This window comes from Lissotriton helveticus, chromosome 2_1 (genome assembly GCF_964261635.1).
Source record: "Lissotriton helveticus chromosome 2_1, aLisHel1.1, whole genome shotgun sequence".
Classification (NCBI taxonomy): Eukaryota; Metazoa; Chordata; class Amphibia; order Caudata; family Salamandridae; genus Lissotriton; species Lissotriton helveticus.
Window position 1 is genome coordinate 1,645,868,687 of NC_136059.1, and position 22,317 is coordinate 1,645,891,003.

The following is a 22,317-nucleotide window of genomic DNA, read 5'->3' on the forward strand; positions in this document are numbered from 1 at the left end:
GGTCAGTTTTCAGTTTTTGAGGTAAAGGGGTATTTTTAGGGTTCAGGGTCAGTTTTCAGTTTTTGGGTAAAGGGGTATTTTTAGGGCTCAGGGTCAGTTTTCAGTTTTTGGGTAAAGGGGTATTTTTAGGGTTCAGGGTCAGTTTTCAGTTTTTGGGGTAAATGGGTATTTTTAGGGTTCAGGGTCAGTTTTCAGTATTTGCGTAAAGGGGTGTTTTTAGGGTTCAGGGTCAGTTTTGGGTTTTTGGGTAAAGGGGTATTTTTAGGGTTCAGGGTCAGTTTTCAGTTTTTGGGGTAAAGGGGTATTTTTAGGGTTCAGGGTCAGTTTTCAGTTTTTGGGTAAAGGGGTATTTTTAGGGTTCAGGGTCAGTTTTCAGTTTTTGGGTAAAGGGGTATTTTTGGGGTTCAGGGTCAGTTTTCAGTTTTTGGGGTAAAGGGGTATTTTTAGGGTTCAGGGTCAGTTTTCAGTTTTTGAGTAAAGGGGTATTTTTAGGGTTCAGGGTCAGTTTTCAGTTTTTGGGTAAAGGGGTATTTTTAGGGTTCAGGGTCAGTTTTCAGTTTTTGGGGTAAAGGGGTATTTTTATCGTTCAGGGTCAGTTTTCAGTTTTTGGGTAAAGGGGTATTTTTAGGGTTCAGGGTCAGTTTTCAGTTTTTGGGTAAAGGGGTATTTTTAGGGTTCAGGGTCAGTTTTGGGTTTTTGGGGTACAGGGGTACTTTGTAAAAATAAAGTAAAATAAAGTAAAATTACATTTAAATTAAATGAATTAAATAAAAATTAAATTAAATTATATTATAATAATTTTCATTAATTTATATTAAAAAAATTATTATATACTTACCAATACTTACGTTGTAATGGTATGCGTTGTAAAGGTATACGCTAAAAATGTTATATATGTTTATTTAATAATATGTTTTTATATATATATATATATATGTTTTCTTTTTGGTGATATCATTTTTTTAATTATATTAATTATTTATTAATACTACATTTATTTAATAAGTATTTCTAAGTTTATATTAAATATATTTATTAATATATTAGCTTTAACTTAATTTTAAAACATTTTAAAAAATCGATATTTTGACTGTCTATATTTTTGTAAGTCGATATTTTGGAGTCGATATTTTGGTACTTACCTGTTTGAAGATAGGGAGTCGATATTTTGTCTCTCGACACACAACCACACAACCCCACACACACACCCACACAACCCCACACACACCCACACAGCCCCACACACACAACCCCACACACACCCACACACACAAAAATGCAAGTGTCCGTCTGTAACGCAACTGATGCTCATGTATAGCGCTCTGATACCTTTGGCTCTAGTTTGCTGGCAAAAGCTGCATGGTAAAGCGTAAAGGATGTTTTCTACAATTATTTATCAACGTAATTGCTTTCTTAGAATTACTCTTTGAGGACCCCCCTTTCTCCCTCCCCCCAATCATACTTATGCAGATGTCATCTAAAGCGCAGCCTCTTTTAGGCAATCTTTTATTCCCTGCAGTCCATCAGGGATTAAAACATCTGAAATAGCAAGCAAGGATGAAACCACGGCATGAAAAAGTCTGTCAGACCAGCTGCTTTCGCGTTGCGTTATAGTTGATACACTGTATCAGGCGCGCAACCCCCATTGGCATCAAAGGGCTTCAGCCCCCTCCAGCCCCCGTCGTGTGTGGCAGCTGGGACCGCTCACATCCACACCCGAGCACTTCACAGGTCTTTAAAGGCCTTGTGCATGTTAATAGGGCTTTGTTGTTTTTTCCACCCCTTCTAAGAGCCCCTGCAGCCCGACTTTGCCGATTGCCGGCAGACGTCATCTCATCGCGCAACACACCTACATATGAATCGCGACACAGTAATGTGTCGGGCCACACAGTTTGGAAAGCTGTGCTCTACAGGAAGTCTGTTTCAAGGGCTGTTGTCAAACATTAAATGGATCAAGCATCTCCGGAGTATTTTAAAGTGAGTTATTGGAAAGATGGTGTGGGGTTGGAACATAGCTTATTTTTTGGGGTATTTTTATCCTTGATCGATAGTGGTGCTTATCAGTAAATGGCTTTGTGAGGTAGTGGAGTGGAGGCTGAAAAAGCAGGAAGAGCGAGTAGTTAGCATCCAGGAAATACAACAATGTACTGTTTAAATACATCTGTCCAAGAATGGTAACCAACAGTTGCATGTGTTAAAAACCTAAGCCCTGCCTGGTCTTTACAATTTATTATCAGAGTGTAAACACCAATGAATTAGCAAAATTAAAAGGCAGCAGGGCGAGATTCCAAGACCAGGTTTACTAATGTCTCAATGTCACAGGTGATGGAAAATGTTGATAAACGAACTCTGACCACAAGAAAAGTGTACATCCCATTTAAGCCAATGTGCTATTCTAATAGATGCACCTCATGCAATATACTCTTTTTTACCTTTTCCTATGTTAGAGTATGCCTGAGGGGTTTTGGGAGCTGTGTCAATGTGGATGTCTCTGGGTATGAGGTATTGATCTGGTGGGGGATGTTTTTCTTTTTTTATTTTTTTTTTATTTCCTCATTTGCCATCTCGCCACCCATATCTTCTATCTTAGTCCACCACTGGGCTTTTTATCTCATAAGCTAGTTAGAGTATTGAGGCATAAACTACACCTATTTTGAGTCTGGTCATTCATGGAGCACCCTTTCTTGGCCAACTGACTCCTGTCCACCTCTTACTCCGTTTTCGACCTGGGGTCCCATACAATTAGTACCAGCGAGATAGGCGCGGGCTTAATCATCGGAAAATCATACCAAATAATATAAAATCAACCAAAAACTGCAAGAAAAGGTACCCAAAATCCTCGATTTCTCTTAGGGTAGTCTAAAGTATCAAGCTTAGCCACTTACCTCATAGCTAGAATGCAATCCATTAAATTATGGCTGGATGGAGAGACCCACAACTTACATATCTCTCTGCGAGCTAGCAACATAGCATAAAAAGTAAATCTTACATTATCATTCATACATTTATTTTCTAAATTATATCTCCCCGTTATTATAAATTCGGGGCTTACCTCCATCCGCAGATTCAGAGTTTTGGATAGACAATTACTTACGTCCAGCCAGAATTGTCTTATATTTGGGCAAAAGACGAACATATGTAGATCGTCCACATTTGGGGTCTTGCATTTCGGACACCCCACAACTCCACCAGTTTTAAATTTGGATAATCTACGAGGGGACCAATATGCCCTATGGATAGTAAACAAAAGATTCCGCCTTAAATTTGCAGGTTTAACAATACTGTAGAGCATAGACATCGTTACTTGCCATTGGTTCTCCGTCGCAATCTTCAGTAAGCATTCCAACCACAGGGCCTCCGGAAGCACAAATAGTCCATCTTCCATTTCCAGTATCGTCCAGTACCATGTGGCCACTTCCTTCTTGAAGGTCCCTATCCCCAGCTTCAACTCAAAGTCATTCTGAGTCCCAATCACATTTTCCGAATCATTTGCACAACTCTGAATCTGTATATACTTATACCTTGAAAATACCTGACCCCACAATTGCTGACAGAGGCTCCAAGACAACAATTTACCATCCTGGAACAAATCTTTCCATCTTTGCAAACCATCCTCTTTTTTCAACTGAAAAGCCAAAGCATCCTTTGTCCAAAGTGGAGCTCCAGGAGAATCCCATATTGGGGCCATATAACTAAAATAAGGCAATTTCAATGTTCTTCTTATTTTGTACCATACCTCCGCCAAGTCCCGCAAAACCTTAAGTCTCACCTTTTTGAAAAATGTAGGATCTGCAAACTTATATAAAAAACCAAAATCATCGAATCCGCAACTTTTTAGCAGCGCACCAAATATATCTCCAATCGTGGATTTAGTTAGGGTACCAAACAACATCCTACAGTTCTTTAAACAAAAAGCCCACGCATAAATTTGTAAGTCTGGTGCAGCCAGACCGCCTTTGTTAGTTCTCCTCCTTAACTTTTTCCATGATAATCGTGCACCTTTTGATGCCCAGATAAATGATGCTACCTCACTCTGCAGTTTAGCCAACCATTCTTTTCTAAATCCAAGTGGGATAGTCTCAAACAAATACGTAACGTTTGGTACAATCACCATCTTTACAAGATTAGTCAGACCGTATAATGACAAAGGGAGATTCATCCATTCTTTTAAAGTAGCCACAATTTCTTTCTTGATCTTAAAAAAATTGACTTTAGCAAGATCTTCAATCTTTTGGGTTATCCTAACCCCCAAATACCTCATTTCAGATTTGCTAATTACCCCTTCTGTACTTAGATTCCAAGCCGTTATCTCAGTTTTATCCTGATTTATTTGATAACCTGAAACATTTCCAAATTCTTTCGTTATTCTCACCAAATTATCCAAGGAATGATGTAAATTAGAAGAATAAATAATAATGTCATCCGCATATAGGCCCAGTTTTTTTGACCAATCCCCAGCTACAAAGGGAGGTATCTCTTCTGAAGCGCTAATTCTACAAGCCAGTGGTTCTATATATAAATCGAAAAGCAAGAGCGATAATGGACATCCTTGTCTAGTGCCACTCATTTCTTTTATGGGGTGAGTAAGAATTCCATTAACTAAAACACGTGATGTCGGGGAACAATACAGAGAGAAGAGCGATTGAGTAAAAATTATTTCCTAAGTTAAGATATTGTAGAAGAGCTTTCAAATATGTGAAGTTAACTCGGTCGAAAGCCTTGGCGGCGTCTAATGCAAACACCGCCAAGGGATACTTATAACTAGAAGCCATATCAATTGTTCCAATCAAAGTGAAAGTAAGTTCCTTCAAGTATCTCCCCTTAATAAAGCCTTTTTGGTCCTCGTGAATCAATTTCTGAATAATCTTACCAAGTCTGTCGGCTAGAATTTTTGAAAATAATCACAATTCAAGAGTGATATTGGTCTATATGCATCTAAGCTGCTGGGTGATTTTCCTGGTTTAAGTATCAAGGGGATTGTTGCCTCATTCCAAGAACTAGGTATAGTTACCTCCCCTTTGAAAACTTGATTAAATAATTGGCACAGTGTAGGAGAAATTACATCAACTAAGGTTTTATATACTTCAGCCGAGAGGCCATCCGGACCGGGTGCTTTTCCCCTTTTACTATCTTTATTCACTTTAACCACTTCGTCTGGCATGATTTTCTTATTTAGTATTCCCATCAAATCATCAGAAAGAGGTTTCAAGAGATGTAACCATTCTTCTATTTCAGCTTTTCTTGGGTGAAGGTCTTCTGTGTAAACATTTGCAAAATAGCCATGAAAAGCATCCGCTATTCTTTTGCTATCTGTTATGATTTCTCCTGAATCCACCTTTTTGATTTCTTTTATTTGATTGCGCATTAAGTCTTTTTTGCTTTCCACGCTAGTAATTTATCACAACCTTCTCCATATGAAAAGTGAGCCAACTGGCTAGCTTCCCATCTCTCTTTAACTCTTTGTGAAAGTACTGCTGTAAGTTCTATTTTTAAGTCCTGGAGCTTATTTTTAACTTCCTCCTCTGCTAAATTACCTCCTAATCCACTTCCACTACATTCCCAATGTCGTATTTCTTTTTCCAACTCTAAAATCTTACTATAATAAAGTCTCCTCTTTTTAGCACCCTGAGCTCCCAATCTCCCTCTCAAAAATGCCTTACATGTATCCCAGACAATATCTCCTTTAGCTGATCCTTCATTTACATCTAAAAAAACTTGTAGCTCGATTCTTAAAGTCTGTAGATAATCCTCATCCAATAAAATGGTGCGGTCCAGCCTCCAGATTGGACTCGAACCATCTGTTCCTAATTCTAAATCTAAACCAACCGCTGAGTGGTCTGACACATGTGCTCCCAGATTAATCACTTTCGTAACCCGATCCTTCAACCTAGTGTCTAATAAAAAGAAATCTATTCGTGAACTATGATTATATTTATTATTGTAAAAAGTGAATCCTGGCTGCTGACCTGCTTTCAATCTCCATATATCGCATAGTTCTTGCTGGGCCATAATTAACCTTAACGTAGCTGTCATTTTACCATTCACCACAGCCCGACTATTTCCTGTCTTAATTTACCATCTAACACTGTATTAAAATCTCCAGCCATAATTACTTTTCCTGGGAAATCTAGTAATTCTGTTGTTAAGTTGTTCAAGATCATTGGGTCATCAACATTCGGTCCATAATACCCGACTACTACCAGAACTTCCCCTGCCACTCTTATCTTGACAATCGCCCATCTACCTCTTTTATCTGCTAACTTCTCTTACAAGGCAATATCAACCCCTTTCCTAAACAAAATTGCCACCCCTTTCGTTACTAACTCTTGGGGTGTGAAAACAACATTAGCAATCCATTTCTGTGCAGAAAAAATCTCCTTACTTTCTTTTCCAGTTAAATGGGTCTCTTGTAGAATAATCACATGAGCAAGGGAATCCTCTAAATATTTCAATATCAATTGTCTCCTAGTTTTTCCCCATAGGCCATTCACATTCCATGTGAGGAACCTTAGCTCCTTACTTTTAGCCCCAATCATATAAACTAGCCCATAGTTCCCTTCCTTTTCGGTGGCAAAGATGCGCCTGAGGATTTTTTTCTTTTTTACTCCCCCTCCCCTCCCAACCCCTCATTACCACCCCCCTACCCCTACCCCTACCCCTACCCCAAACCCCCCCTATCCTGCCTCCCCCCCTTCTCCCTCCCTGGAAAACCCAACCAAAATTCCCATGGCCTAGACCTAGGCCAGTGGATGTCACAGTAGCGGTGCCTCTATTTTTTTCTGCAAAACTTAGTGAATATTGTTTTGAGTGCTTAAACAGTAATCTGACCTATCTAATACTATTCTTCTTGACATTGATCCAAGAAGGCATCCACCTCTTCAACTGCACGAAACGTATACATTTTATTTTGCCACATTACTTTTAGAAAAGCAGGGAATTTCAATTGAACAGTTGCCCCCATTTCTCTAAGTGGCGCCATTCGCTTTCCTAATTCCCATTGCCTACTTGCTGTGGTTGGCGATAAATCTGACCTAATATCTACTGAAATTCCATCCACAATTATATTCCTTTTCTTGAGGGCTACTGTCAAAATCTTCTCTTTTAAGTTATACGTTAAGAAATTGATTAATATTTTCCTTGGTTTAGAGCGATTTGGATTCAACCGAAAGGGGTCCCGGTGAACTCTCTGAATGTCTCGCAACAACGTTTCTTCTGATTCTTCTAACTGTAACTCCGTTTTAACAGTTGAACTACAAAACTTTTTATGTCTGACCCCTCCTTTCCTTCTGGTAGTTTTAAGATCTTCAGATTGTTACGTCTTTGCATATTTTCCAATCTCTCAACTCTCTCGTCAGTCTCTCGTTCTTTAAGTTTCATAGCCTCAATTTCCTTGCGATTAGCCACAATTCTCCCTTCCATCACTTTCATCTCTGTCTCAATCACTTCTGTACGAGTACTTAATTTATCTAATTTGTCTTCTAACAGGCTACATGAGGCACTTATACGCTCCTGATTTTTTTTTGAGGCTTCGAAACCCATATGGATATTTCTTTCCAACTTTCTTAGTAGTGCCAGCACCGACATATCTGGTATATCTGAGCTATTCTGCTGAAGAGCAACCTGCATCATATCCAACCCATCCTGAGACATTAACGCTTCATCCAGTTTCCCTACCTCCATCCCTCTATCCATTACTTCTTCAGCTTTCCCTCCTACAGCTCCTGCTACTGCTACTCCATCAACTTTTAATGATATATCGAGCTGTTGAGGGGTCTCTATGTCTGCCGATTCTGTAATCAGTAGCAAAGCTTCTTCCTTCTCAGACTCCATCTCAATTGCCAGAGCCTGAAAGGGGTTTGGAGTTAAATGAGCAGACCAGTCCAGCTCCTCAATATCCCCGAGCAGGGACTCCGCCAGCTTTCCACCCTTAACAGAAATGTGGGTAGGGTTCTGAACTGTTAGTGCAGGTTTCAAAAGTAATACCTTGGGAACTGGCTTAAAGTAGGAATTAAGCGATGGGGTCGTGACTAACTTATGTTCAGGCCCCTTTTGCTTTCCTTTTCTTGTATCTATTTTCAAAGAACACTCTCCTGATTTAGCAATTTTGATCTCTTTAATGGGACCCTTTTTAAGGCTTCTTAGTGATAATTTGGGCTTACCCAAAACAAGTTCGTTATTATCTGGCTTAGTACTTCTTAATAGATATCTGGGACGCCCCAATGCCAAATCTGAGTCACCCCTAAATTGCTCCGAGTCAATATCTACTGAGCACAATCCCTGTGTGTCCAACACACCCTCCGCGCCTTTTACCTTCAAAGACACGGACGAAGACTTCACTAAAGACTCTTCTCCTCTCCCCCGACCTCCGCTGGTTTGAATTCAGATTCTAGCAATCATCCGGCGTCCTCTACCGATTTCCTGGGCCGCCCTTCCCCAGCTCCCGCTACGCGGTCCCGCTGGAAGACACGACTCCACCTCCTCACTCTCTGCCCTCAGCTGCTCAGAAGTCTGCGCCATCCGCCACAAAACGCCAACAAAACGACCTCCAAAACGACCTCCAAAGCAACTTGCTACAGGCACATGCAGCCAAAACTTGTGCAGACAGGTAAACGCCTCCTTGAGTCCACTTAAGGATCAGTTACCGATAAACACCCCACCTGGGCACCGCCGCTGTTCCTGACATCCGCGGCCTGCTACCTAGCTGGCCGCCATGTTTTCCCCCGAGTTTTTCTTGTTTGCATAAGAGTCCATTGCTATGTCACTGTACAGAATACTACGAGAATGAGTATGAGTGATAAGGGAAGTGAAGGGATTTGAACAAGGCTATTATACATGGTCCAAAACAAAAAGTGATTGTGGTGGGTCAGAGGTAAGAATATGTTTCCCGTACTCTAGCAAAATCTTCTCCTCCATCATTGGCCTTTTTGATATTCAAACATTGTAATCAAACTGCTCTGATTTGCTACAAAAAGTAGTTGGACAATTTAATGTGTGTTGCAGAGTGCAGTGTCTTTGTTTTCTGTGTCGAAACCCAATACATTAATCAGCTGTGCTGGAGGGCACTACGGGAGCCAGGACAAATATCACTGGGAAACAGGCACCATCTGCCCTCTACAGAGACACCAGTGAAGACTCTGGAGTAAGCAAATTCAACCTTTGATGCTAGGGGTTCTGGGAGAGTATGAGAAACAAGACGGGCAATAAGGTTTGTACAGGATTGATGAAGAGCATAAGAATGCACTGGAAGCGCTAATCAAGGGACCCAGCGAGAAAGTATGAAGGAAAGAAATCGCAAGGTACTATAGGGATAAGGTCAGCTGGGGTATACAAAAAGAAAAGAGAGGTAGGGAATGGAGAGGGTGAGAAAATGGACAAAGGGAATACAAAGCAGATAGCATAACAAGAGCAGAGAAAGGCAGAGAAACACTGCACAGGAGATAGGAAAAGTATAGCGGAATGATTTTGACGGGATGGGAGAGAAAAAGTTGAAGATAAAAGGGATAGAGAATAGAAAGAAAAAGGCAGGGATGTGAATTGAAGAAAAGATAGGATGCTCAGAAATAATAGAAAGGAAGAGACAGAAAGCAAGAGGGAGGAAGGAGGTGTGAAAGAGAAGGAGCAGTGGATGCACTTTTAGCAAAACTAAACGATAAGTGGGCCCGATGTTGTTTATCATGACAGGAGTCTGCATCAGGAAACCAACCTAAAATAGGGCAAACTTCCCCAGCGTACTGATGGCGGGGACCCTGTAGTGGATAGACCACCATCTAAATTGACTGCAAGCAAACTAAGACCACCTATTAACTCCACCATCCAGGGTTACTTATAACAGCCCTATTGGTACCAGTGGAGTAGCAATAACCCCAGGCGCTCAGAAATAGTGCTGGAGGAAGGAATGCACAGAAGAAACAATACAACAACCAGATAAATCAAAAGATGAATTGACCATCAACATTTGCTGATTAGAGTCCTATCAGACCAACCAAACAAGGCGGGCCTCATCATGTAGGACACTCAGGCCATGGTCAGTCTACAGATGCCCAGATGTAAATTGGCGATGTATGACTGAGTCATGGTCTGGATACCGCAAAAGTTAATATAGAAATGGTACTGATAGGTGCAGTGCAAACAAAAAAATACATAAGTATAGTGCAGTGGCTAAAATGGCTGTCGAGGCAAACAAAGACCTTTATTAGTGCCTGCCTGGACGTCAGATTAAAAATAGTGTAATGACAGCGTAAAATAATCACTGTCCTGCTCGCTTGGTGGAAAACAAAAATAAGGCCAACATGTTTCTGCCGTACTGTGTCAGTACACCGGCATTCGTCAGGGCCAAGCTCTCAAATGCTACTGCAGATCACACTACCTAATGTGTAGAAAAAATCATAAATGTAAATGAACTAAGAGTGGTCGGACACGACCATCCTACCGCATCTTCTAAATCTTGGCAGTGGATGCGAATGGTCTTCCCTATAGTAAAGAAGTGAAAGAAAAACAAACGTCAATTGTATGAACACGTGGTGCCTATAAAATCACAGGCACTTTAGGTTAATCACATAGGCCCTAAGTACCACGTATTATTCAAGTGCATCTCCAGCAATCATTCCAGTAACCTACGACAGATCAAGCATAACTTATGATGATCATTCTAGTGGCGCGCGAACAACGTCACCACAAGCTACTACAGTGTAGAATTACATAATAAGTGAAAAAATTATTTAGAACTTACCCATCAAACTGTGGGCAGTAAGCCTCACCTCACCCGGCAACTGCTCGGAAAGACAAGGCCCCGCTCTAGACGTGTAAAAAAAGACAGTTCCTAGGTCAGATCACTGTCAATGTTGTAGTACTCTGTACTGTCTACCTAACCCAATAAATTTCCGAATTGTCCACACATGGGATCCCGCCATGCGAGAGAAAAATGGCCACATTAAGATGAGTCATTTAGGATAAAGTCCCAATGAAACAAGCCACATATCTAGTGACTACAGACACAATCCTTAGTTTAACACATCCACTTACAGAGTGCATAAACTCTATGAATATAGATATGGTTTAGCTGTAGATATAGCAATAACAGCCAGGTATACCTCCACTAAGGGATGTGCAACCTATAAGGATACATAAATCGTTTTAGTTGTAAAACAAACGAAAACAAGGGAAAAATGAAGCAGTATAGCTCCTCAACCCTTTAAGTATATCTGAAGTCAAGCCATACAAAAGCACAGATAGCCAAACTCAGCGGAGTGCGCTAGAAATACCCATAAGGTCACACGCAATCACTCACAACTAACCTGTCCGTCGGTACCTCACGGCGGGTTCACGAGCCGAAAGGGAGGCACCGACGGACTGTTCAGGGCCAGTATATATACTAGCGCTAAACGGTGTAATGCAGGGCAGCTGGACCGCGGCCCGCTGTAAGCGCGCCTGTGTATTACCGAGACACTACCCTGCGCATGCGCGTCTGTGAAGCCGGTGATGGCGCGCATGCGTGGAAGCCTCAATCATTACCGCCTCCCGCGCCACTACCCCAGCCACACAATGTCTCAGGGCTGCGCATGCGCACACCACCGAAAACTCAGAAAGCTGTATCTGCCACAGATTCACCGCGCATCATGGGCGCACAAGAGCCAGTCAAGCGAGCGCGACCTGGCTGTTGCAGTTCAAATCACAATGTGATAAGAGTAATAACTCACCCCCGGTGTAACCTCCTCGACTCAGAGGACCAACTTGGTAATCCATGGCTCAAGGAGGAAGATAAGCCATGCATCCTGAGTCAGTCACCTCTAGTTATTAGGTGCTACAGTGTGATTGCTCAATGTGTAGTAGACCAATGCTTAAGTGAGTAACTGAGTATACACAATCTACCTGTGTATAGATCAATGTACCTCATCATTACTGGAAACACCCCCATCAGTAAGTGGTGACCTATGATAAGCAAAGTTCCACTAGGCAGACCTCCTCCCCAGTACATTCAAAGGGTAGCAGACTAGTCAAAGGAGCCTACCTGGGAAAGAGCTGATGGCCAAACTCATCAGGGAAGGGGGGATTGTGTGGTGGTTGTGTGCCCCAGAAAAGGAGTCTATATGTATCTATATGACCCTAGAGAAGTACAATACGCTATACAACCCAATAGGTGCTGACAACTCATACATGAGTGCACAGTACTAGCGGGGACAGTTACCAATTCGCAGGTTTACCATTGACACTTAGGTCCCAGTGTTGGAAGGTACCCGCTCAGTTCCCGGAGGGGTAATTAAGGAGTATCGCAATGGCAAATGGTGCACAAACAGGTCGTGGGTGCACAGGTGAGTGCTATCAGATGGAGATCCACGGGATGTTGTCATTCAAGCCACTCACGTCCGTTTTCAATTTGAAGATCCAGCGCTGCTCTTTAACGAATAAAAAGAGCGCGACATCGGTGATATGTGGTGGAATATACGGCTGTTCGAGAACTACCCAAGACAACTCCTCGGCCTTGTGTTTAGCCTCTAGGAAATGGTTGGTGAGGCCCGTAGACTGTTTCTTACAGCGGATCGTGCTCTTATGCTCGCTGATTCGAGCCTTGATGGGTCTTGTTGTGTGGCCCACATACTGTTTCTTGCATGGACAAGAGATTAGATAGATGAGTTTGTCCGAATTGCAATTCGTATGTTTTGTGAGCCTCCACGGTCTCGTGGTCCCGATGTCCACTGTTAAGGTCTTGCGTGTCTGTGGACACGCCGCACAGTTGCCACATGGATAATGGCCTTGTACAGGTACGGTGTTCCACAGGGTGTTGGTACTTTGTTGAAGTTCTCTCCGTGGTCGAGTGTGGACCAAACTGTCGCGGATCGATGGTCCTCTCTTGAATGCAAACAGGGGTCGGGGTATGGTACCACACCCTGTGTTCAAAATCTTCCAGTGTCTGAGTATGGTTTTTTTGACTGCATTGGAGGATGTAGTAAAGGTCTGTACCATGGTCATACAGTCTCTGGTACCCTCAGACCTCCTGTGTTGAAGCAGAGCCTCACGGTTGTTGTTAAAAGCTCTCTTGTGAGCCCTGCGTACTAGATGATTCGGGTAGTGCCGATCCCTTAGATTGGATGCTAATTCCGCCGCATGGTGTTCATATATATATACTGTGGTTAAGCACATGGTCCTGCTTAAGTAACCCCTTCTTCCACCAGGTAGGACTGTGGAAACGTTATATTGGTGACATTCTCGTCATATGGAAGGGGTCTGCTGCCGATTTGGTATCTTTTCACGCCTGGTTGAATACAAGGAATCAGTTCCTTAATTTCACCATGGAGAGCAGTAAAGACAGATTGGCTTACCTGGACCTACATATCTTTCCAGCCGAGGGAGGTTTACGAAGTGAACTCTACAAAAAACCCATGGCACGGAACTCGCTACTGTCATTTCAGAGCTTCCATCCGCAATCTTTGCGCGAGAACTTGCCTGTTGACCAATTCCTTAGGGTTAGAAGGAATTGTTCTTCGAACCCTCTATATGAACACCATGCGGCGGAATTAGCATCCAATCTAAGGGATCGGCACTACCCGAATCATCTAGTACGCAGGGCTCACAAGAGAGCTTTTAACAACAACCGTGAGGCTCTGCTTCAACACAGGAGGTCTGAGGGTACCAGAGACTGTATGACCATGGTACAGACCTTTACTACATCCTCCAATGCAGTCAAAAAAACCATACTCAGACACTGGAAGATTTTGAACACAGGGTGTGGTACCATACCCCGACCCCTGTTTGCATTCAAGAGAGGACCATCGATCCGCGACAGTTTGGTCCACACTCGACCACGGAGAGAACTTCAACAAAGTACCAACACCCTGTGGAACACCGTACCTGTACAAGGCCATTATCCATGTGGCAACTGTGCGGCGTGTCCACAGACACGCAAGACCTTAACAGTGGACATCGGGACCACGAGACCGTGGAGGCTCACAAAACATACGAATTGCAATTCGGACAAACTCATCTATCTAATCTCTTGTCCATGCAAGAAACAGTATGTGGGCCACACAACAAGACCCATCAAGGCTCGAATCAGCGAGCATAAGAGCACGATCCGCTGTAAGAAACAGTCTACGGGCCTCACCAACCATTTCCTAGAGGCTAAACACAAGGCCGAGGAGTTGTCTTGGGTAGTTCTCGAACAGCCGTATATTCCACCACATATCACCGATGTCTCGCACTTTTTATTCGTTAAAGAGCAGCGCTGGATCTTCAAATTGAAAACGGACGTGAGTGGCTTGAATGACAACATCCCGTGGATCTCCATCTGATAGCACTCACCTGTGCACCCACGACCTGTTTGTGCACCATTTGCCATTGCGATACTCCTTAATTACCCCTCCGGGAACTGAGCGGGTACCTTCCAACACTGGGACCTAAGTGTCAATGGTAAACCTGCGAATTGGTAACTGTCCCCGCTAGTACTGTGCACTCATGTATGAGTTGTCAGCACCTATTGGGTTGTATAGCGTATTGTACTTCTCTAGGGTCATATAGATACATATAGACTCCTTTTCTGGGGCACACAACCACCACACAATCCCCCCTTCCCTGATGAGTTTGGCCATCAGCTCTTTCCCAGGTAGGCTCCTTTGACTAGTCTGCTACCCTTTGAATGTACTGGGGAGGAGGTCTGCCTAGTGGAACTTTGCTTATCATAGGTCCCCACTTACTGATGGGGGTGTTTCCAGTAATGATGAGGTACATTGATCTATACACAGGTAGATTGTGTATACTCAGTTACTCACTTAAGCATTGGTCTACTACACATTGAGCAATCACACTGTAGCACCTAATAACTAGAGGTGACTGACTCAGGATGCATGGCTTATCTTCCTCCTTGAGCCATGGATTACCAAGTTGGTCCTCTGAGTCGAGGAGGTTACACCGGGGGTGAGTTATTACTCTTATCACATTGTGATTTGAACTGCAACAGCCAGGTCGCGCTCGCTTGACTGGCTCTTGTGCGCCCATGATGCGCGGTGAATCTGTGGCAGATACAGCTTTCTGAGTTTCGGTGGTGTGCGCATGCGCAGCCCTGAGACATTGTGTGGCTGGGGTAGTGGCGCGGGAGGCGGTAATGATTGAGGATTCCACGCATGCGCGCCATCACCGGCTTCACAGACGCGCATGCGCAGGGTAGTGTCTCGGTAATACACAGGCGCGCTTACAGCGGGCCGCGGTCCAGCTGCCCTGCATTACACCGTTTAGCGCTAGTATATATACTGGCCCTGAACAGTCCGTCGGTGCCTCCCTTTCGGCTCGTGAACCCGCCGTGAGGTACCGACGGACAGGTTAGTTGTGAGTGATTGCGTGTGACCTTATGGGTATTTCTAGCGCACTCCGCTGAGTTTTGGCTATCTGTGCTTTTGTATGGCTTGACTTCAGATATACTTAAAGGGTTGAGGAGCTATACTGCTTCATTTTTCCCTTGTTTTCGTTTGTTTTACAACTAAAACGATTTATGTATCCTTATAGGTTGCACATCCCTTAGTGGAGGTATACCTGGCTGTTATTGCTATATCTACAGCTAAACCATATCTATATTCATAGAGTTTATGCACTCTGTAAGTGGATGTGTTAAACTAAGGATTGTGTCTGTAGTCACTAGATATGTGGCTTGTTTCATTGGGACTTTATCCTAAATGACTCATCTTAATGTGGCCATTTTTCTCTCGCATGGCGGGATCCCATGTGTGGACAATTCGGAAATTTATTGGGTTAGGTAGACAGTACAGAGTACTACAACATTGACAGTGATCTGACCTAGGAACTGTCTTTTTTTACACGTCTAGAGCGGGGCCTTGTCTTTCCGAGCAGTTGCCGGGTGAGGTGAGGCTTACTGCCCACAGTTTGATGGGTAAGTTCTAAATAATTTTTTCACTTATTATGTAATTCTACACTGTAGTAGCTTGTGGTGACGTTGTTCGCGCGCCACTAGAATGATCATCATAAGTTATGCTTGATCTGTCGTAGGTTACTGGAATGATTGCTGGAGATGCACTTGAATAATACGTGGTACTTAGGGCCTATGTGATTAACCTAGAGTGCCTGTGATTTTATAGGCACCACGTGTTCATACAATTGACGTTTGTTTTTCTTTCACTTCTTTACTATAGGGAAGACCATTCGCATCCACTGCCAAGATTTAGAAGATGCGGTAGGATGGTCGTGTCCGACCACTCTTAGTTCATTTACATTTATGATTTTTTCTACACATTAGGTAGTGTGATCTGCAGTAGCATTTGAGAGCTTGGCCCTGACGAATGCCGGTGTACTGACACAGTACGGCAGAAACATGTTGGCCTTATTTTTGTTTTCCACCAAGCGAGCAGGACAGTGATTATTTTACGCTGTCATTACACTATTTTTAATCTGACGTCCAGGCAGGCACTAATAAAGGTCGTTGTTTGCCTCGACAGCCATTTTAGCCACTGCACTATACTTATGTATTTTTTTGTTTGCACTGCACCTATCAGTACCATTTCTATATTAACTTTTGCGGTATCCAGACCATGACTCAGTCATACATCGCCAATTTACATCTGGGCATCTGTAGACTGACCATGGCCTGAGTGTCCTACATGATGAGGCCCCGCCTTGTTTGGTTGGTCTGATAGGACTCTAATCAGCAAATGTTGATGGTCAATTCATCTTTTGATTTATCTGGTTGTTGTATTGTTTCTTCTGTGCATTCCTTCCTCCAGCACTATTTCTGAGCGCCTCGGCTTTTTCCGACTGACAGGTACTTTTGTTCTTGTGGCTGTTGTACTGGGGGTAACTACCTGTGAGGCCGCTAAACTTTCCCTCGGACCCTCCTTTACCTTCTTGTTGTATTGTGTAGCAATAACCCCTGCAGTATGGCAGGTGGCTGGCCTGAGAGATCTTGAGTGGCGTAGAGAATGGGGGGGGCCATCCATGTACTTTGCAGGGGGGCCCCCTCAAGTTTCGTTACACCACTGCTACTGGCCTAAAAAAGCAGCGAGAACTGCCGTGTGAGCATTTTCCGCCTGTTGACGGAATTCCACAGAATCTCGCAGAACGCCGCGGTGGGTAGTGGGTGTCCCTGCAGGGCAGTGATGTGGGGAGGGGGAGGGGCAGGGTGGGGGTAGTAATCTATGGCTTACTGAGCTTTGCAGGTAAGTAAATATATATATAAATAAAACGAATGTTGTTGCATGCCCTGCATCGCATTTGGGGATCCAGTGCACGCAACGAAATTAGTTTTATTTATTTATATGGTTACTTACCTGTAAAGCTCCGTAATCAATAGATTACTACCCCCCACCCTGCCCCTCCCCCTCCCCATGTCACCGCCCTGCAGGGACACCCACTACCGACCGCGGCTGCGTCGCAGAGTTCTTCATGTAACTCAGAGATTTCAGCAGTGTAAAACTCTGTGTGTTCTGCCCAGGCCTATTTCTAGGTGCTATTTACACTAAAAACTTCTTACAAATCATAACTTCTGCCACTCATAAGTTCAGTCCCTTCTCATCAAGAACATACTGCATGATTGTACCTGCACATTTACTTTGAGACACCCAAGTTCTGTTTAAAGCAATAGTTGGCAGTGTTACACTTATCAGCATTGGCACTAATCACATGAGGCATGAAACTAGGATACCTCAAATTACTATGGGGGATATTCTCAAGGAAATGGCGGTGAGAAGCGTTAGCCTCCTTGGTTTAACGCCTCTTAAGGCCCCTGCGGAAACGCGAGGCTGCACCCTATTATCAAGAATGTGCTGCAGCCTGGCGTTTACCCCTGCGATGGCGCTAAATTTCACGACTTAGCGCCAACACAGACATCCTTGCACCAGAGTGCAAGAGTGTCTGTGTGCAGGGGAGGGTTGTTCATGTACAGGAAGGTGCCCCTTCCTGCACATGAACATTCCTGAAATACCATTTTGCAAAAACAAGGAGAAATGTAGCATTTCTCCTCGTTTTGCCTACTTAAGACCAGGATTTTTTTGGTCTTAAGTTCGGCGCTACCACCTATTATCGCCGCCCTTGATAATAGGTGGCAGCGTCGATCACAATGGGTGTTGCGGTGGAACACCCACCGCAACACCCACTACACGCCACATTCACGCTAAATTTCGCGTGAAAGGGGCCTTATTCTCAAGGCAGCGTTAAGCCACTTAACGTGACTTAAAGCCACTTTAAGTGGGTTAACGCTGCCTTGAGAATAAGGCGCTGACCCTATCGCCATGGGAGCGTCAGAAAAAGTGACGTTCCCGTGGCGATAGGGGCTTGAGAATATGCCCCTGTATGTGTAATAATAAAATCAGAACTTAGTGATTAAAGCAAGTGTTAGTCTCAACACCACATGCAGCTAGCCGGAACAACAGCTAGAATTCTAGGTGACTGTTCTGCTCTGCTGGGAATACAGCCCACTATGGACAAAGGGCAGGGGTTTAATGCCTGTGCGAAAGAAAACACACAATCAGGACAGTCAGCCTGCAAAGCAGCCCATAGGTGCACGCATAACTCACCTCACAGGGACACCACAAAGCCACAGTGAGGCCACAAAGCCGACCGACCACTGTGCTTAAGACCACATGACAAAGCCTACCCGGCCCCACTGAGCTCGGCTTTCTACCTCCGCCCAGCAGCATTTAGTAACTTTGAAGAGGGCAACAATTTATGTCAGCGACAGGTGCGGATCAAACCTTTGCTAAATCATGAATCTACTGCACACGGCTGGGAGGCGCACTGGTGAGAAGATCTGACATGGAAATGGAAAAAAGCGCGGGTGCGAGCACAGGCTGCAAATTAAAAATGTCAACAGCTGGCAAAGCATTAGGGCCCTGGCATGTAAATAAAGAGCTATTTGTGGCAGAGAAAAGCAGATAATGCCGCCCTTAGGCACGGATTTGGTCCACTCCATTTGGAATATGAGGTGTATTTTGGGTCTTCGCACGACCATAAATAGGGAAGGTTCACAGGAGAGCAACTAAGCCCATAATATGTTCAAAGAGCTCGTGGTCAGCTAATCTCAGATCAAAAGACAGCATTCTTTGCAGGGCAGGTAGTAGCACTACTATAGGGCTGCAATGACAGCAGCCCAAGCTCGTTAAGTCGAGCACACAGATAGGTGGAACAGATTTTTAGCAAAGAAAAACGTTCGCACCTATGGCATCTCAGGCACAGATACACTGCAACAAGCATTGGCACAGCAAAGGTACACTGGTCCCTTAAGCAAGCAAATAAAATAGGCCCCATCTACTAATCTGATGGCCAAAAAATCCGCCCTTTTAGTACTCTGGGCCTCGGCGCCACTGCACCTGCTGCACTATTCACAAGTACTTCCCTGGCGAAAAGCATCCACTCTGAAAAGCAAATGGAAAACTCCCCAAGCCGTCATGCCTAACAAAACACAAGTGCGCAAAAGTGTATACAACATGCCAAATAAAAAAAGAAACGGAAAGGACACCATAGTGAAAACTAAAAAGAAAAGGGCCTGATTCGTGAGGAGACTTTGTGCGCCGTACGGAGATTCCACTTCAATGCTTCAATTCTGTCTCAACTGCGGAGACTCTTTGTGAATCGTGCCTTCACAAAAGTGTGCAAAAATAGAAAATGTCTGATAGAAAGCTGAAAGTAGGGCCCAAATGTTCTCCGTAGACTAGGATTTGCCACACTTTCAAGGTGTACCTCAGTCCTTTCACCAATTCACCAGTGAACAGCAGTGGGTTTTGGAACAGACATTTAGCAGACTCTCATGGGATGGCAGATAGACCTAAGAAAATGTACATTGAGCATTTGTGTTCCAAAGTGCAAGAAAACGAAATTCTTAAGAAAGACAAGTGAAAAGAAGAAACCAGCAAAGCATGATTTATACTTCTCCAGACATATGTAAAAATAGCAAATTTTAATTTAAAAAGCAGAACACTGGGAATGCGTCACGTATGACGTATTTAATAGAAAGAAAGAGGCTAAATACTAAAGCAACTTTGAGTCCATCCGCTCAGGATGAAGAAATACGTACAGACCAAAAACACGACCAAAAACACACACAGTCACGAACGGCCCTTGATAATCAATGTCCAATTTCTAAAAACGACTTCAAGCCTCAAAGTACTAACAATTAACATTTTATATTTCGTTTTTTAGATATTTTTTGTATTTACACTACAGCAGGCCTACATGTTTAGGGTAAACTGAGTGTAGTATGGGAATGCACCGTGTAAAGTATGCATTTTCATTGGAAGGTGAACCCCCGACATATGTGTATTTCATTAGAAGTTTTCCCAAAGTGTAAACAAAGAAGTCATAAATAATGACTTGGCATATAAAATAAAGTTCTACAGAAATCAAAGCATGTATCTGACCCATTCCTTGAGTTGTGGCCATCTCTTGTCAAATTACTTCTATTGTCCGTTCTTTTTGTGATATTTGTCTTCTCATGTTAAATTATTTCCTTATTTCATGACCCTTGTCCAAATAGTCTTTTCCATTTCGGGGAAATAAAAAATCCTGCCACTTATGATCCAAAATACAAAGTCAAATTCATTTTGGCATCTACGCAACATTGCAGCTCAAGGGACTTAACCAGTTGAAAACTAGAAATACCTGATTTTAAAACAATCTCAGACCATATGTTTCCATTTTCTGATCTCAAAGTGGCCCCTTGAGCATGCTGATGGGATTGTCTGGGAGAATGCATTTATTCTTACTGGGGTGAAGTAGAAAAAAAATGGAAATATACTGAAAGCAGTGGAGATTAGAATTGAGAGCAAATGTATTCACATTTAAATGTCTAATTTCTCTACACTGAACAAAAATGACAAATCCAATTCACAGGCCCTTTTACCACAACTTCTTGTGATGATTCTTGCTCTAAGATTTTCCCATACACTCTTAAAAGATAGCCTTTTTTGGGCAGGTGGCTGAAAGTTTTCTGATCTGTGACGTGTTCTCTTCAGAACAAACATTGGCAAAGCCATTAGGTCTCGGCAGGCGCGCAACACCCATTGGGCTCACGGGGCTTCAGCCCCCCCTGTCGTATGTGTCAGCCCGGGCTGACACAGCTTTGCCGGCTGGCGACCATCTAATTGTAGCCGTACCCGAGTACCCCCCCCTAGAAATTTAGCCCTAGTTGCCCGCCTGATTTATGACTATTGTGGAGCAAAGTTCGTTCTTACTGGCTTCCTCCATCCCTTACATTGACCCTCACCCCCTTGACCCTCACCTCCCTTCCGTTCTATAATGTAGTCTGTCCATCTCTTCACGGCCAACTGTCTTTTCATAAGCTGCTAGGCTTCGCAGGCCACCCTGATTCCTCTGCTCATTGCCAGAAGTATCAGAAGGTTTTGCGTGCCCTGTGGCTACTTGCTTCCACATGTCATCCTTCAAAAAAGCAGATCTCCAAAGGCCAGAGCAGTATGCAAAACCATAAATCGGGGATTACGCAGGGGTACACTAACCCAGGCACGCAATGCCCATTGGACTCAAAGGGCTTCAGCCCCCCGTTGTGTGTGGCATCCCAGGATGAGTCAGCTTCCGGGGCACACACACAGCCGCACCCGAGTATTTCAAAGGTCTTTTAAAGACCTTTTGCTTGTTAATGAGGCTTTGATGTCCCCCCCCCTGCTTAGCGCCCCTGCAGCTCCACCTTGCCTTTTGATTGAAGAATCAGCCCTCCCTCCGAAAATTTTTCTTAGCCCCCTCCGAAATTTGACTCTAGTTGCGCCTCTGGGTCTCGGCAGTGCCTGAGCTACAGCATATCTGCTGTTCAGAATAGCTGAAATTCACTGAAGAAAGTGATATGATACAGCCAGTGCGAGCCACATCACAGCAATTTTGTGTGTTAGGAGGGGCAGGACAATAAACTCAACATGGGGGCGAAGAGGCTCAGTGCCGGCTCAACATCCATTGATTCTGAGCTTTCAGTAACTTTCAGCCATGCTGAGTCTAGACAACATGGCTAAAAGACATTCACGTTGACAAGGCCAATAGCTCGGGCATTGCAGGGATCTATTGGCTTTGCCAGTGCTGTTTGGTGTTGATGGGGTAAGGCTGAACAAATGTAGAAGTGATAGTGAGGAACAGTTGAAGAGCTTTGAGGAGAAGGAAGGATGTGGCGTAACAGCCGGTGCTGCCAACAACGGAACTGGGAAACCAGGTTTGAATCTTTGGGTCGTATGAACAGTTTGTGATTCTGGACAAATCACTTACGCTTCCCCTTGCATACGACAATGAATGTGTCATTGTGAAATGTAACTGGTGAGGACTTAAAGTGCTCCAATACCATCGGCTAGTGTTAGCACTATGGCAATATGGAGGATGGAACAAGCTCTC